Here is a 14,611-nt window from a genome sequence, read left to right on the forward strand (position 1 = left end):
TTACCTGCAAGTCATTCTGGGGATGTGCTGGAGCTAGCTCATACCTGTTAAATTTTCAAAATGAGATTTATACTTCAGAAATGTGCAAATGTTACTAATCAAGGCTTGAATTTTTTATTTTGTTTAAAGAAACATCTTAATGATGCAGACTAAATTTTAAATTCTATGCATTTCTGAAAATATAGGTATTAAATATTTACCAGTACACTCATGGGTGTCTCGCAAAACTCTATCCTGGGTATTCCTCTGTCCTTTTCCCCCCTCAGTGCTACCTTTCATAGTGATCTCACTAACTTCCTCAAGTTCAATTACTATCTTTAGAAGGTGATTCCCAGATCTACATATCCAGTCTGAACTTCTCTTCTGAGCCATAGTCATACATAGCCAATTATCTTTGGACATTTCAATCTAAATAAATACTTGTAAATACTTTAAACTCTACATGTTCAAAAACAATTCATTATTTTTTCTCTCAAATCTCTCCTCCTTTGAACTTTCCTGCTCACTAAATCCAACAAGATTAATTCTCCCAGCATTTCATGGTGCTTGTATGCATAAATTACTCATACTCTGGGTGGGTTAGCCAAAAACATTCCCAGTAGCCATTTCTTTACATCAGAGATATATCTTAACAGTTCCTGCATATCTATATTTCTTTGAATACAGAAATCTCAACAAGCATTTTAACAACCAAATATGATCCTCTATTCCTAGAAGCATTCTGTGTCATTTTCAGTATTAATTTTCACTACCTTCATTCATTCATTACCTATGGAGAGAAAGAGAAAGAAAAACAGAAAATGGGAGGATAGGGAAGGAAAAAGTTAGAGCACATATTAAACACATCACATATGCCAGCACTGTGCTAAACTCTGGAAATACTATGCAAATAAAAAAGGAAAATTGTTCCTACTCCAAAGGAGTTCCGCCACAGAAAAGAGAGTTAAAAAAGGGGAAAAACAAAGAGGGGAGAGTCAATTTGCCTATAAAAGTGGAGGGGCAAGGAGGGTAAGGTGGAAAAGTCTGCAGTCAGAAGAGGAACTGGAACTGAAGTGAGTTGAAGCTGACCTGGGTATTTCTTCTGGGCAGGAAATCCCCAGTGGGAGAAGAGAGCAGCCTGAGGGCAGAGGGATTGCCAGGGTGAGAAGGCAGCTGGGACAGAGGTTGAAAGGTCCAGAGAGTCTACAGTAAAACCAGGAATAAAGCCAGTGGTAGACAGCTCAGACATTTCCTCAAATCAAGATGTCAGACAAGAACTCCTGAAAGGGAAGATGAGACTGGCTCTTTAGAGGCAGGAAATAATAGATTTCCTACACGAACACAAATCTGACTAAGTGGCCATCAGAGATAAAGTGGAAAAGTGCCAAGATCTGACTACTGTTCTCTTTAAGGAGCAAGATAGGATATATCCAGCAAGTGCCAGTACCATATTAAGAGGAATCTGTACCAGAGCATTTGCCAACCAACAGGGCTGACTCTCTTGCTTCTCAAGGCTGACTGATCTCTTGATCCTAAAGAACTTCTCTGGCACTCTGACCCCAGTTTAATTTTGGCTCTTTATCGCCTCTTGACCCCTCTCCTCACTGCCTGATAAGTTATTTGGATCTGGTTTTTGTTGTCTTTGCTTCAGCTGTCACTCTGGTCCAACCTTCTTGGCAATGATTTCCAGTTTTGATGTAGTCTGGGCATTCTGATTTCTGCTTCATTTCTATTCCTAGTTATATAGTTTGAGCTCTTTCCCCCAAATCAGACAATATCTGCAGACACTCTATTCTTTATCAGGCTTGGCTAAAGCTCCAGGATATTAGTTTTTAACTTTCTGACAATCTCAGGGAACATAACCCAAAGAATCATAATTCCCAGAAAGCTAATCAGTTGTTGTAGTACATTAATGGAATTTGTATGTGTATGTATGTTCAATAAACATTTATTACGTACATACTTTATGTGACCCTGGCAAATCACTTGGTCTCAGTTTCCTCAGCTATAAAATGAAGGGCTTCTAAGATCCTGTCAGTTCTAAGTCTTTGATCTTATGTGCACTGCCCTATACCAACTTTCCCGGGTCCTACAAAGAAAAATAATTGTGACACTGAAAATTGAATTACTTTGAATACAGAGATTTCAAAAAGAAATTTGACAACCAAATATATATGTCTATGCTTGGATGAATTCCAACCTACTTAGCTTTTAGTCTCACTAGAACCTTGGAAGGAGACTCACTATCTGCCTGAAGGAAATTATAAATTTAAGGAAGGCAAGACATGCACACTTAAAAAGTTAAATAGCAATACCAGAGCTAAATAGTATGAGAAGGCAAGAGTACAAGACTTGGGATTAAGAGCCAAATGATTGGTTCAGTTTATAACTATTGTGATCACAGAAGGGAAAAATGACTGGATCAAAGTGATCAAAGAAAGGTACAAGGAGGAAATAGAAATGGAATTGGTCTTTAAAGAATGGATAGGAGTTTAATAGGAGAAAAGAATGAGAGAGAATTATTCCAGAGCAGAGTTCAAAAAGGAAAAAAAAAAGGGAACAAACATGTATTAAAGTGAAGAATAGTGTGGGTATAACACTTTCAGTCCACAAAGCAAATTGGATACATACTTTCTAAAACCAAAGCTCTCCATAGTATCTCAGAGTTGGAAAACCCTTCACTCTTTTTTCACTATAGGACCCAGCAAAAGACCTCTAGTAAATAGAGAAATTAATTAGCTTCCAATTGAGTAGCTCTAAATGTTAAGAAGTTTTTCTTTATATCAAACCAAAATACAATTGTCCCTTTCACATCACTGGGGTTAGGAATGCAGGATGCCCCTGCAATCAGGAACATCTGTGTAAAATTTTTTTGCCCTTCCTTTTGTATTAAAAGAATCTGAATTATTATAGTATTAAAAGATAAAACATTGACATTACACAATGCTATATATATATCTGTACACTTTTGAGTTTCTAAACTTTTTCTGTCATCTGCTGGACTTCGAGATACGAATGTGGCTTTTGCAAACCCCGCCTCTTCCTAAATTCCCTTTTAATTTCTTATGCCAAACCACAATATATCACTGAAACCAAAAAGGGAAAACTTGCAATGTGGAAGGTATAACTGTGTCTTTTGACAACATGTACTCATTTTTAAATTTTTCCCTTTGAGACCAAACAGAGCAAATATACCTTTTATTAAAAAGTATTATTGATGATTTTCTTTTTTTATTACAAAGATTTATAGATTATTCCTATTTCATGAGAAGATTCTTACAACACCAAAAAAAAAAAAAATCACATAAAACTAATTATATAGTGACCTCATCTGAAGTATTTGTAATATTCTATATCTATAGCACCCTCTGACACCTCTTTGTTTCAAAAATAATAATAATAGACACTTTTTTCTCTTTTTTCCACTCTCTACTCCATTGGAGAAAATGAAAAGAAAAACAAATTTCTTGTAACAAATATACATAGTAAAGCAAAATAAATTCCCTTAACTATATACAAAAATATGTGTGTCTTACTTTGTACCACAAATCATAGCTAGAATGTTGCATGATCAATCCTCTGAAATTATGAAGGGTCACTGTACTGTTCATAGTTCTTACAGCTTTCAAAGTTGTGTATTTTTACAGAGTTGTTGCCATCGCATAAATTGTTTTTTTGAGTCGGCTTGTTTCATCAGTCTATAAAAGTCTTCGAGGTTGATCATTTTTGTAACTTGATGTTGTAGTATAAATTGTTCTTCTGATTCTGCTTACTTTTAATTTGTTTTCCATATGATACTTTATCAAATGCTCAAAGCATCCAAATCTTCTCTTCTCCAGGCTAAACATTCTTAGCTTTTAAATCTATTCTAATCATAGCAACAATAACAGCAATATTAGCTAGCATTTAAATAGTTTATCCTCTGTGCAAGGCAGTGTGCTAAGTGCTTTACAAATATTTGATCCTTATAACAACCCTTGGATATACGTGCTAGTATGACCCCAATTTTACAAAATATGAAAAATGAAGAAATTGAAGTTAAATACTTGCCCAAGATCACATAGATAATCAATGTCTTAAGGACAAATTTAAACTCAGATCTTCCAGACTGTGGGCCCAAAATACCTAGCTAGTTCACATGGTATGGTTTGAACCCCTCCAACACTCCAGATGTGCTCTCTCCAGGACAGTACTGCTATTTCCTTCCTTTGGATTCTATCACACAATTCAGATCCTAGTCACTGTTATCAATCTAACCTGAGGGCATTCATCTTCCTTCTTCAATGAGTGAGTGACTGGCTCACATAAATAAAAATTCCTGCCTTCAAATGAAGAGACTTCAAAATATATATTGATACACCCTTAAATACTCTGCCTTCTCAGTTGCTCAATCTACTTAATTCTTAAGGTCTCTTGATAAAGGTGGAAGAAGAGAATGTAAAAATTGGCTTGAAGTCTAACATCTAAAAAACTAAGGTTTTGGCAACTGATCCCAGCATCTCCTGGTATTTAGAAAAAGAAGAAATACAAGAAGTGTCAGATTTTATATTCTTGGGTTCAAAGATTATTATAAATGGCAACTACAGCCATGAAATTAAAAGATGCTTGCTCCTTGGAAGAAAAGTTATGACAAGCTTGGACAGCAGACTAAAAAAGCAATAACATTTTGCTGGCAAAAGTCCATATACTCAAAGCTAGCTTTTCCAGTAGCCAATGTATGACTGTGAGAGTTGGACTATAAGAAAAGCTGTTTGCCATAAAATCGACATTCTTTAATGGTGGTGCTGGCAAAGATTTTTCAGAGTCCCAGAGGACAGCAAGATCAAATCAGCAAATATAAGCAAAAAAAAAAAAGAAAAAAAAATAGGATTTACTGGAAGACAAAATATTGAAACTGAAGCTTAAATGACCACATGATGAGAAGATGAGACTCACTGGAGAAAACCCTGATATTGGAAGATATTGAAGGCAAAAGAAAAAAGAGACAACAGAGAATAAGTTGGATAAATGATATCATGAAAATAATAAACATAAACTTAAGCAGACTTCAGGAGATATTGAAGGATAAAAGAACCTAGCATTCTTTTTCTTTTTTTCTTTTTTAAGCTTTTTATTTTCAAAACATATACATAGTTTTCAACATTCACCCTTGCAAAACCTTTGCTCTACTTCCACCTAAAAGGCAAGTAATTCAACATTAACATCTGTTAAACCTGTGTAATTCTTCTATACACATTTCCACAATTATCTTGCTGCACAAGAAAAATCAGATTGAAAAAGAAAAAAAACAAAAGAAAAAAAAATCTAAGCAAACCACAACTAAAAAAAGTGAAAATATCATATTATGATCCACACTCAATTCTCATCACCCTCTCTTTGGGTGGAGATGGCTCTTTCCATCACAAAAGCACTGGAACACATAAGCCTGAATCACCTCATTATTGAAAAGAACCAGGCCTGGCCTTCTATGGTCCATGGGGTCACAAATAACTGGACATAACTGAATGATTGAACAATAACACTAACTCTACTCCTCAACTAAATGCAGAAGTGATCATATCCTCTTGATCTTGAGATCATCCATAATTGTTGCATTTTCATACTTATGGACTCTGAAATTATTTTTTAAAATCATTATTTTTTATCATTATCATCCTTCTCCATTAGATTGCCTTATCACTGCTATTCTCTCTCTGTCCCTTGGCTTCTTCCAGCTAACACAACTTTCTACCAACACAATCATAAATTCTCCTTCCTTAAAAAAAGCTCTCACTTGATCCTACCATTCCTTTTACCTATTGTCTCACATTTCTCTTATTAGCTTAATTTCTTAAGAAAGGCATCTATATAAAAGCCTCATTTATTCTCACTCAGTTTTGAACCTTTTATAACCTACCTTCTAATTTCATCATTCAATTGAAACTGTTCTCTCTAGTCATCTCTTACCAAATCTAGTGATAATCTTTCCTCAGTCCTTACATTTTTGGACTCTCTGAAGTCTTTAACATAGGCACCCTCCTCTTAGATATCTTGTCTTTTCTAGGCTTTTATGATATTTATATCTTCTTGTTCTCATTTTATCTATCTGATCACTCTTTTGCCTTTTTTTCCTATATCTTCATCCCAGTCATGACCATAGCTATGAGTATCACCTCCCCCAAGACTGTTCTGAAACCTCTTCTTCCTCTATACTCTCTTAGTGATCTCATCAGCTTCATTGGGTTCAATTATCATCTCTATGTAGATGATTCCCAGATCTAACCAATCCTTATTCCTCTTCAAAATTCTAGTTCCATATTACCAACTACCTTTTAGATATCTCAAACTGGACATCCCATAGGCACCTCAAATTCAATATGCCCAAAACAGACATTGCTATTGCAAAAATTTCCCTCTTCTGAACTTCCTTATTCCTGTTGAGGATATCACCATCCTCCCAGCTACCTAAGCCTTCAAGCTGTCATTTTTTAATTCTCTCTTGAACTCATTGACCATGGCCAATGTATTTGCCAAGTTTCATCATATCTTCCTATCTTTACACTATCTGTTGTATACATCCCCTTCTTTCCACTCATACAAGCTTAGTACATCATCTCATACCTGAACTATTACAATAGCCTTGCAATAGATAAGCTCCTTTCTCAAGGCTTTCCATACTTTAATCTACTATTCAATGCCAAAGTTATTTTCTTAAAGCACAGGTCTGGACATGTCACTGTCCCTCCCCCCTCCTATACTTAATAAACTCTATGCCCTCCCTATTAATTCTAGGATCAAATGTAAAATCCTCTTTGGCTTTTAAAATCCTGCACAACTGTGCTTCTTACATTTTATACCCCTCTATGTACTTTCAGATCTGTCTTTTTGCTGTCTTTCACACAAGGACACTTTATTTCCTGCATTCTTTCCTTCTCAATGACTGTCCCCTTTGCCTGGAAGGCTCTCCCTTTTTGCCTCTGACTCATGATTTCCCTGAAGGTTCATCTCAAATCTGACATGGATAAAGGTAATCTCTGAGGGAAGGGAGGTAGGGGTATAGGATGATACAATTTTCAAAGACTGGGAAAGGCAACCTTTATCCATTCTGTATGTATCTTATGTGTACAGATTTATTTGCATGTTGACTTGTCCATTAGGCTATGAACTCTATTAAGGGATGAACTGTTTTGCCTTTCTTTGTATTCCTCCACTTAGTCAATCCCTAGAAAACTTTTGAGTGTTTGATGACTTCCTTATCAAATGAGGCAAATAGAAAATACATGATTTGCACAGGATCATACAGCTAGCTTAAGATGGTTTCTGAGATCCCATCTAACTCTATTTCTTTAATCCTATAACCATACCCTCATCTTGTCATTAAATCTGCAATAAGTTATGAGAAATTTTTGCTAAATGCCTTCTAAAGCCCAAATTAAGCTATATCTACAGCATGATAAGAATTTGGCATTATGTTTCCTTGATAAAGCCATGTTGGCTGTTTTTGATCACTTTTAATTCTAGACATTTCACTCACTATCCCTTTAAGAATACATCATAGTATTTTCTCCAGGAATCAAGCTCACTAATGTATAGTTTGCATTTTTTTTTAAACAATTGGGGACATTTACTTCTATTTTGTCCTGTGGCACCTCTCCCATTCTCCCACAATCTTGCAAAGGTCCCTGGCAATGGTTCAGCAATAACAGTAGGATGTAATTTGTCTAATTCTGATGATATGAGCATATTGAAAATAGTTAAAAGTTTTCCTATTATCTCCTCATTTATCTTGAGTTTCAACTCTATTAGCCATTTATGCTCAATCCTTTCTAGTCTGAAGAGCATTCTTCTTGGCAGAGGAAATAAGCAAAATAAATAATTCTACCATCTCTCTGTTCTTTGTTATCACAATCCTATCCACCCTGACCATCCTCTTTGATCTTTCCTTTCCCAATATTGCTTAAACACAACCCAGACCCTTTGCTGTCATTAGCATTACTCTCCAACCTTGCTATCAGTCCTAGAGATTCTGCTTAGAAATTACCCTGGAGGTTAAAAGACTTGCTTCTGAAAAGTATTAGATTTTTATGTTTATCAAAAAAGAAATCCTTTGCCTATGGCAGTGGCCCAGAAGCCAACAAGGACTCTGGTTTCACATGATTCTGGGGGCTTGATACTAATAAACCAATTTAGTTTCCTTTGGTTCATTGTCCCACACCTTGATTAAGCTAAAAAGAGTTTCTAAAATAAAAATTAACTTGTGTCTAGTACATTCTAAACGTGAATAACAGGGTCACTACATCATTATAGGGTACTCAATGTACAATATAGTTATTGGATATCACATAGGATGGCCTTTATTTCACCCCCACAGAAAATGCACATGACACCAATAAGCTCATAAACAAACAGAGAAACATTAAATATTCGAATAGTCCATCAGGTTTACATAGGAAGAAAACAAATTTAGGTTTGCTCTGGGATCAATCTGTCATTCTGATGAATCTCTTTTCCTCCTAGAACTCTCTTATCTAATCCAATTAGTTTTCCCCAAGATATATCATAATAACCTTCTATTGCCTCTTCCATTAGAAGACTCCAAAGCCTTCTGAATAAGCAAATTTGATCTTTTGGTACCTCTATTGTCTGAATAAACTACTAACTTTGCTCTCCAAGTAGGATGCCTGGCAAGAAGTGAATTTACTATTTTATTATTTCTTCAAGGAGTATGTCCAAGTACTTGACCTGTGTGCTAAGTACAGGGAATAAAAATAGAAAAGGAAAATCAATCTCCTTCTTCAAGAAGCTTACAATCTATAAAGCCAAAACATAAAAGGAAAATGGATGGGAACATATTGATAGTTTGGAGGCTGTTACAAGGAGGGCAGAGAAAGAACAGAGGAAAGATGAAGGGAGGGAAGGAGAGTGGCAAATGAACTGACTGGGGTTCTGAGACTTCTTTAAATGGAAACATTGGCAAAAGTTTTTGCTCTTCTCTCAAGGTAAAATAAAGTGCCAGACCTGGAGTCAGGAAGCCTCCTTTAAATACACTGATCCTATACAAAGTCTTATACTTCTGGTCAAGTTATAAGAAGACTAGAACGTTAAGAAGGGGCCTGCAAATGAAAAGTCTTAAAAGCAGCCAGTGGACAAAAAGTGATTGAAGATTAGGGAGAGAGCAGAGAAGGCAGAGGGGGGTATATCTGCTTCAGAACACAAGAAGAAAAGGAATTACTTGTGCATTTTGTTTGCAATCTTGCCAAAGCACACCCTAGCTGCCCATAGGTCCATATGTTCTGAGATCCAAGATCTAATGACATTAGTTTCCTTGCTGCTCTTCACACAAAACTCAGTTGTAATGTTCTGATTGTCTCTCAGTTGTAATCCTTCTCTGGGAGGAGGTTTCTTTTCTGTATAATCTTTTCCTCTATGAGCAGGTTTCTTGGGAGGCTTCTGGAACCTCCAGCCAGCCTCTTCTTCTTCCTGAATCCTGGCTCTGAATCTCCTCCAGCTCTTGTCCTTCCCCAGTCCAGACTGCTCTCTAAGCTCAATGTTGCCTCTTTTTATCCTCCCAGAGAATGGGCTTGGGATCATACAAGGGCTTCTGGGAAGAACCACTTCAACCAATGAGCTTGCTCCTCCTAGAATTCCTAAGGTGTAAACTCCCTTTAAAGGCCCAAACCAAAGGTCTGAGCCAGAGAACTGTCAAGTCAACCTGAGTTCTCACCTTGTAATTGTCCAGACAACCTGAATTCTCACCTTGTCACTGTCCAGACAACCTGAGTTCTTACCTAGTAATCCTAACATCTCCCCCTTTTTTTTGATTTAGAACATAGGATAGTCATGACCTTGAAACATAAATCCATCAATATGGGAGGTATTATACATAATTACATAAATTACATAAGCACATAATAACAAAATACATGCTAGAAGTATATAACAAATAACATGATCAAATAATCATAAATTGAAAATTTATAAATGTCCATAAGTCCATTGTCCATTAGTCTCATCTTGTGTTAGGAAGTCCAATGATTCCTGCTGGTTTTTAAAGTTCTTTAACAGTCTTCTTATCAGCCATGCTCTTTCAGTGCCAGATGTTTCTTAGATTTTCTCCTTTATTTTGAGCTTTTTCTCTTTTTCTGTCTCTCTCTCCAGGTGCTTGTTGCCACCCATCTATTTCCTTCTTCATCTGTTTTCTTCTGTCTGTTAAAATACAAGCAAACCCTCTCTCCCAGGCAGTTAACCTATCTAATTTTCTTCTATTTACCACTTTCTAAATCTCTTCTCATCATCTGACAATTGCATTGGAGTTGTTTGACTGGACACAGCCCTGTTGGTTTAAAAGGCCTGTATTCTCCCCAAGTGTAATCCATTTTTGCAATCTGATTGCCTTTTGGCTGACTTATCAGGTAATCTCTTTCTGCCATGTGATTGCTTTTCTGCTGGTTGATCAAATCAGAGTCCTGACCTTCTAAAGGCGTAACATCATGGGTGTAACATCAGCTGCCATCATGCCCCAAGTCTTTTTTGCCTGGGGCCCTGGACCTGGGCCCTTCATCCCATTTCCCTGAATTATTTTACACTCTGATGCCCAATGGAGTCCTCTGTTACATTTTGGACATGGGGTTTTAGGTCTTCTCTCACCCTGTCTTCTCACTGTATCTCCATATCTACACTGAGCTCTAGATGCCCAATTTTTCCACATTGAAAACATCGCCGAGTTTCTCTAGAAGTCCCTTGCCAGGAGGGACCCTGTCTTTCCACGTTCATCATACTCTGGGTGTAAAAAGCATTTGTTTACACTGTGGAATATCGTCTTATGATCTCCTCTAGAGGAGCATCTTTGTCGAATCCCCATATAATTCTTTTGCAAATCTCATTGGCATCTTCCTTAGCCAGATGTCTGGTCATTATTTCTGTAGCTGCATTTTATCCAATAGTTCTTTTGACAGCAGTTTGCAAACGTCCCACAAAATCTGCAAAAGGTTCATTGGGACCTTGCTGTATTTTAGTGAAAGCCTCTCCCCGATCTTTCGGTCCAGGGAGGACACCCCAAGCTTTTATTGCAGCCTTAACAATTAGCTCATATATTGTCATGGTATAATTAATCTGTTCTGAATTCTCTCCATACTGACCTTCACCAGCTAAGTGCTCAAAAGTGAATTGTGTGTTAACTCCTATTTCCAAATTGCATCTGACTTGAATTTTACATAATTCATGAAACTCCGCAAGCCATAGCAAATTTTCTCCAGGTTCCAGGCATGTCCTTGCTATGGATTTCCAATCATTCGGGGTTAGGACTTCATAAGACAAACCATCTAGTAACATTTTGACATAAGCTGATGTAGCCCCATAAAGGGTACAACCTTTTTTCAAATCTTTAATTTTATTCAAATCTAAAGGTGCATATTTTCTCCTTTTATGACCTACAGAATCAATCTCTTCAATCACAGGATATGCATGTATAAAATCACTTATATCCTGTCCTTCTCTCTTAGCTTTAACCAATGCTTTTTCTAATCTTGTCATAGGCTTAGGCTGCTTCACAGGCAATTCTGTTTGTGTTTCTGCCTCTTCCCCTCCTCCTTCTTGCTCCACCCCTGAAGGGTTAATTGAGGGAGGAGATGGGAGGTGCTCCTGTTGCTCAGAATTGTACTTAACTTCATTGTTATCTGATTCATCCTTTTCACCTAGTTTAGTTGACACTTCCCCATTTTGCTCCTTCATCTCTTCCTTTAGAATAACATTGTTTAAAGCCATTTGGATTAAATTGTATATATGAATTGTATCTTTGGAAATTGAGTTTGGCCTGGAATTGTAGTGTTCACCTAATTGCTTTCCTACTAATTTCCATTCATCTGGATCCAATTCTTCTTCCAGAGAAAAACAAGGACATATGACCTTCACAGTTTTTAAAAGTTCAGTAATCTCTTCAAAATTATAATCAATCATTGGCTTTTCATAACCTTGATGATGCTCTCTAAACATTTTCCTTGAACAGAAGGTGTTTGCCCCATTTCACTATAAGAGATTGCTGGTTTAGCCCTTAACAAGTTAAGTTCCTTATTTATCTATTAGCACGCTCACTTAATCTTTAACAAAGTTTCCTCGTTATTCACGGTTCTGGGTCAGAGAGACTGAGATCTGGATGGGAGGCTTTTCCACTGAAATCAGGACCGTGTCTGTTCCTATTCGGGAGCCAAATTGCGAAGATGTGGTCTAGCTCCTCTGAACGGCTCAGAATAAGTCCTTGTCAGGATAAGCAAAAGTCCTTGCCCCACGTTGGGCGCCAGTTGTAATGTTCTGATTGTCTCTCAGTTGTAATCCTTCTCTGGGAGGAGGTTTCTTTTCTGTATAATATTTTCCTCTATGAGCAGGTTTCTTGGGAGGCTTCTGGAACCTCCAGCCAGCCTCTTCTTCTTCCTGAATCCTGGCTCTGAATCTCCTCCAGCTCTTGTCCTTCCCCAGTCCAGACTGCTCTCCAAGCTCAATGTTGCCTCTTTTTATCCTCCCAGAGAATGGGCTTGGGATCATACAAGGGCTTCTGGGAAGAACCACTTCAACCAATGAGCTTGCTCCTCCTAGAATTCCTAAGGTGTAAACTCCCTTTAAAGGCCCAAACCAAAGGTCTGAGCCAGAGAACTGTCAAGTCAACCTGAGTTCTCACCTTGTAATTGTCCAGACAACCTGAATTCTCACCTTGTCACTGTCCAGACAACCTGAGTTCTCACCTAGTAATCCTAACATCCATCCTTTTGACTGAATTTTTAGTTCTCTCATGCTTCACACTCTCTTATTCCTCATTGCTATCTCCTTGCTTCCTTTAAATCCCAACTAAATATCCTATCATCTCCTCTAAGAAGCTTTTCCCAGCCTCCCTTAATGTAAATGCTTTCCTTCTGTCGACTATCTCTAACTTATCCTTAATATTTTGTTTCTATATGATTGCTTTTGTGGTTGTATCTCCCATTAGACTGTGAGTTCCATGAAAGAAATGACTTGCTTTTGCCTTCACATAGTGCCTGGTACCTCACTGACTTCATTGGGGAGCTGTTCATTTTGATCCAGGACTTACAATAATTCCACACTCTCTAATTTCTCACAGATTAATGAAGGAATGTCTCATTCTTCATTCCCTGATCTATTCTTTCACATAAAGGTTTATAGAAATGACTGCAATATGTTGATCTTATTTCTTTGCAAGTCAATTTGATATTTACTATATACCACTTTTTAAAGAAAAAAGTTTATTAAGGAAAATTGCTTATTGGGTCACACTAGATATTGTAAATATTTAAAAATAATACCAAATTAATCCATGGAATAAATGACATGGCGATCAAAGGATCAAAAAGGTTCTATTTTTAGTTTGTTCCATCTGCTATTAAAAAAATCCAAAAGTTGATTTTGAAAAAGAAAGACAATTATTCTAATAACTCTGGATATTCAATTCTTACAATTGTTGAATCAGGCTTTACTCCTTATGTAAACTCTCCCTGAAATTCATCATCTGCTACACTAAGATATTGTTTAGTTTCTGCATTCTTATCCCTCAGTTGAATTTGGAATATTTTATTTTCACTTAAGGTTTCATCAGGGAGGTTGGCATTTGTTGGATCCCAAAAGAACAACAGGATGAGAACAATCTTTATCACTGTAGTAAACAGAGATGTAACCATGGATCAAATTTCTGGAAGAAAGTATAATGTAATACAACACAACACAAAATAATATAATATTAGTTATTAAGTATCTACTCTACATCAGGCTATTGTTCTAATTGTTCATCATCTTCAAAGAGGACCAAAATAACATCATTATGTTAGAGTTAAGTTAGTGTGGCCAGCTGTGGCTGATCAGACCAATATGAGCTCAGAATGCTCTATCACAGGTGGGGCACAAATAGTCCCTATGAACATTTGGGGTGGACTCTATAACTTTTTGCATCTCATGCTTCCTTTGGGCTTATTCACTTCTGCTTTGCTCATGGAGCACAGTTCCTTCTCTGATGAGGGCACACCATGCTGGGCAGTCCTGTGCCAGTGTTTCCCATGTCATACAAGCAATTCTAAAGCTCTTAAGAGAGACTTTGAGAGTGTCTTTGGATCTTTCTGACTAATTTGTGAATGTTTGACTTGTGTGCTAACTGCAGAGGATGCAAATAGAAAAGGAAAAAACAATCTCCAAACTCAAGGAACTTACAATCTATAAAGCCAAAAAACAAAAGGACAATGAAGATGGGAACATCTTGATGGTGTGGAGTCTATTACAAGAAGGCAGAGAAAGATAGAGGAAAGATGAAGGGAGAGGAAAAAGGGTGGCAAATGAAGAACTAATTGGGGTTCTGAGACTTCTTTATATGGAAACATTGGGAGGAGTTTTTGTTCTTCTTTCAAACCCTCCAGTTACAGGAACAGAGAAAACTGTGGATATTTAATGAGGTGTGAGTACCAAAGCTGATGAAATCTCATGGTGATGAACTTTTCTTTGGAGGAAAATAGAAGGGAAAAGGGAGGGGTGGAGAAATGATGATGTAAAGTGAAATCCAAGGAGTGCAGCTGGTAGTAAATACCACATCTAATAACAAAACACAATACTAGAAAAAATAAAATTAAAGAAGACACTAATTTCCATAGGAAAAAAGTTAAAA

Source organism: Sminthopsis crassicaudata, chromosome 3 (assembly GCF_048593235.1).
Source record: "Sminthopsis crassicaudata isolate SCR6 chromosome 3, ASM4859323v1, whole genome shotgun sequence".
In the NCBI taxonomy this organism is placed as follows: domain Eukaryota; kingdom Metazoa; phylum Chordata; class Mammalia; order Dasyuromorphia; family Dasyuridae; genus Sminthopsis; species Sminthopsis crassicaudata.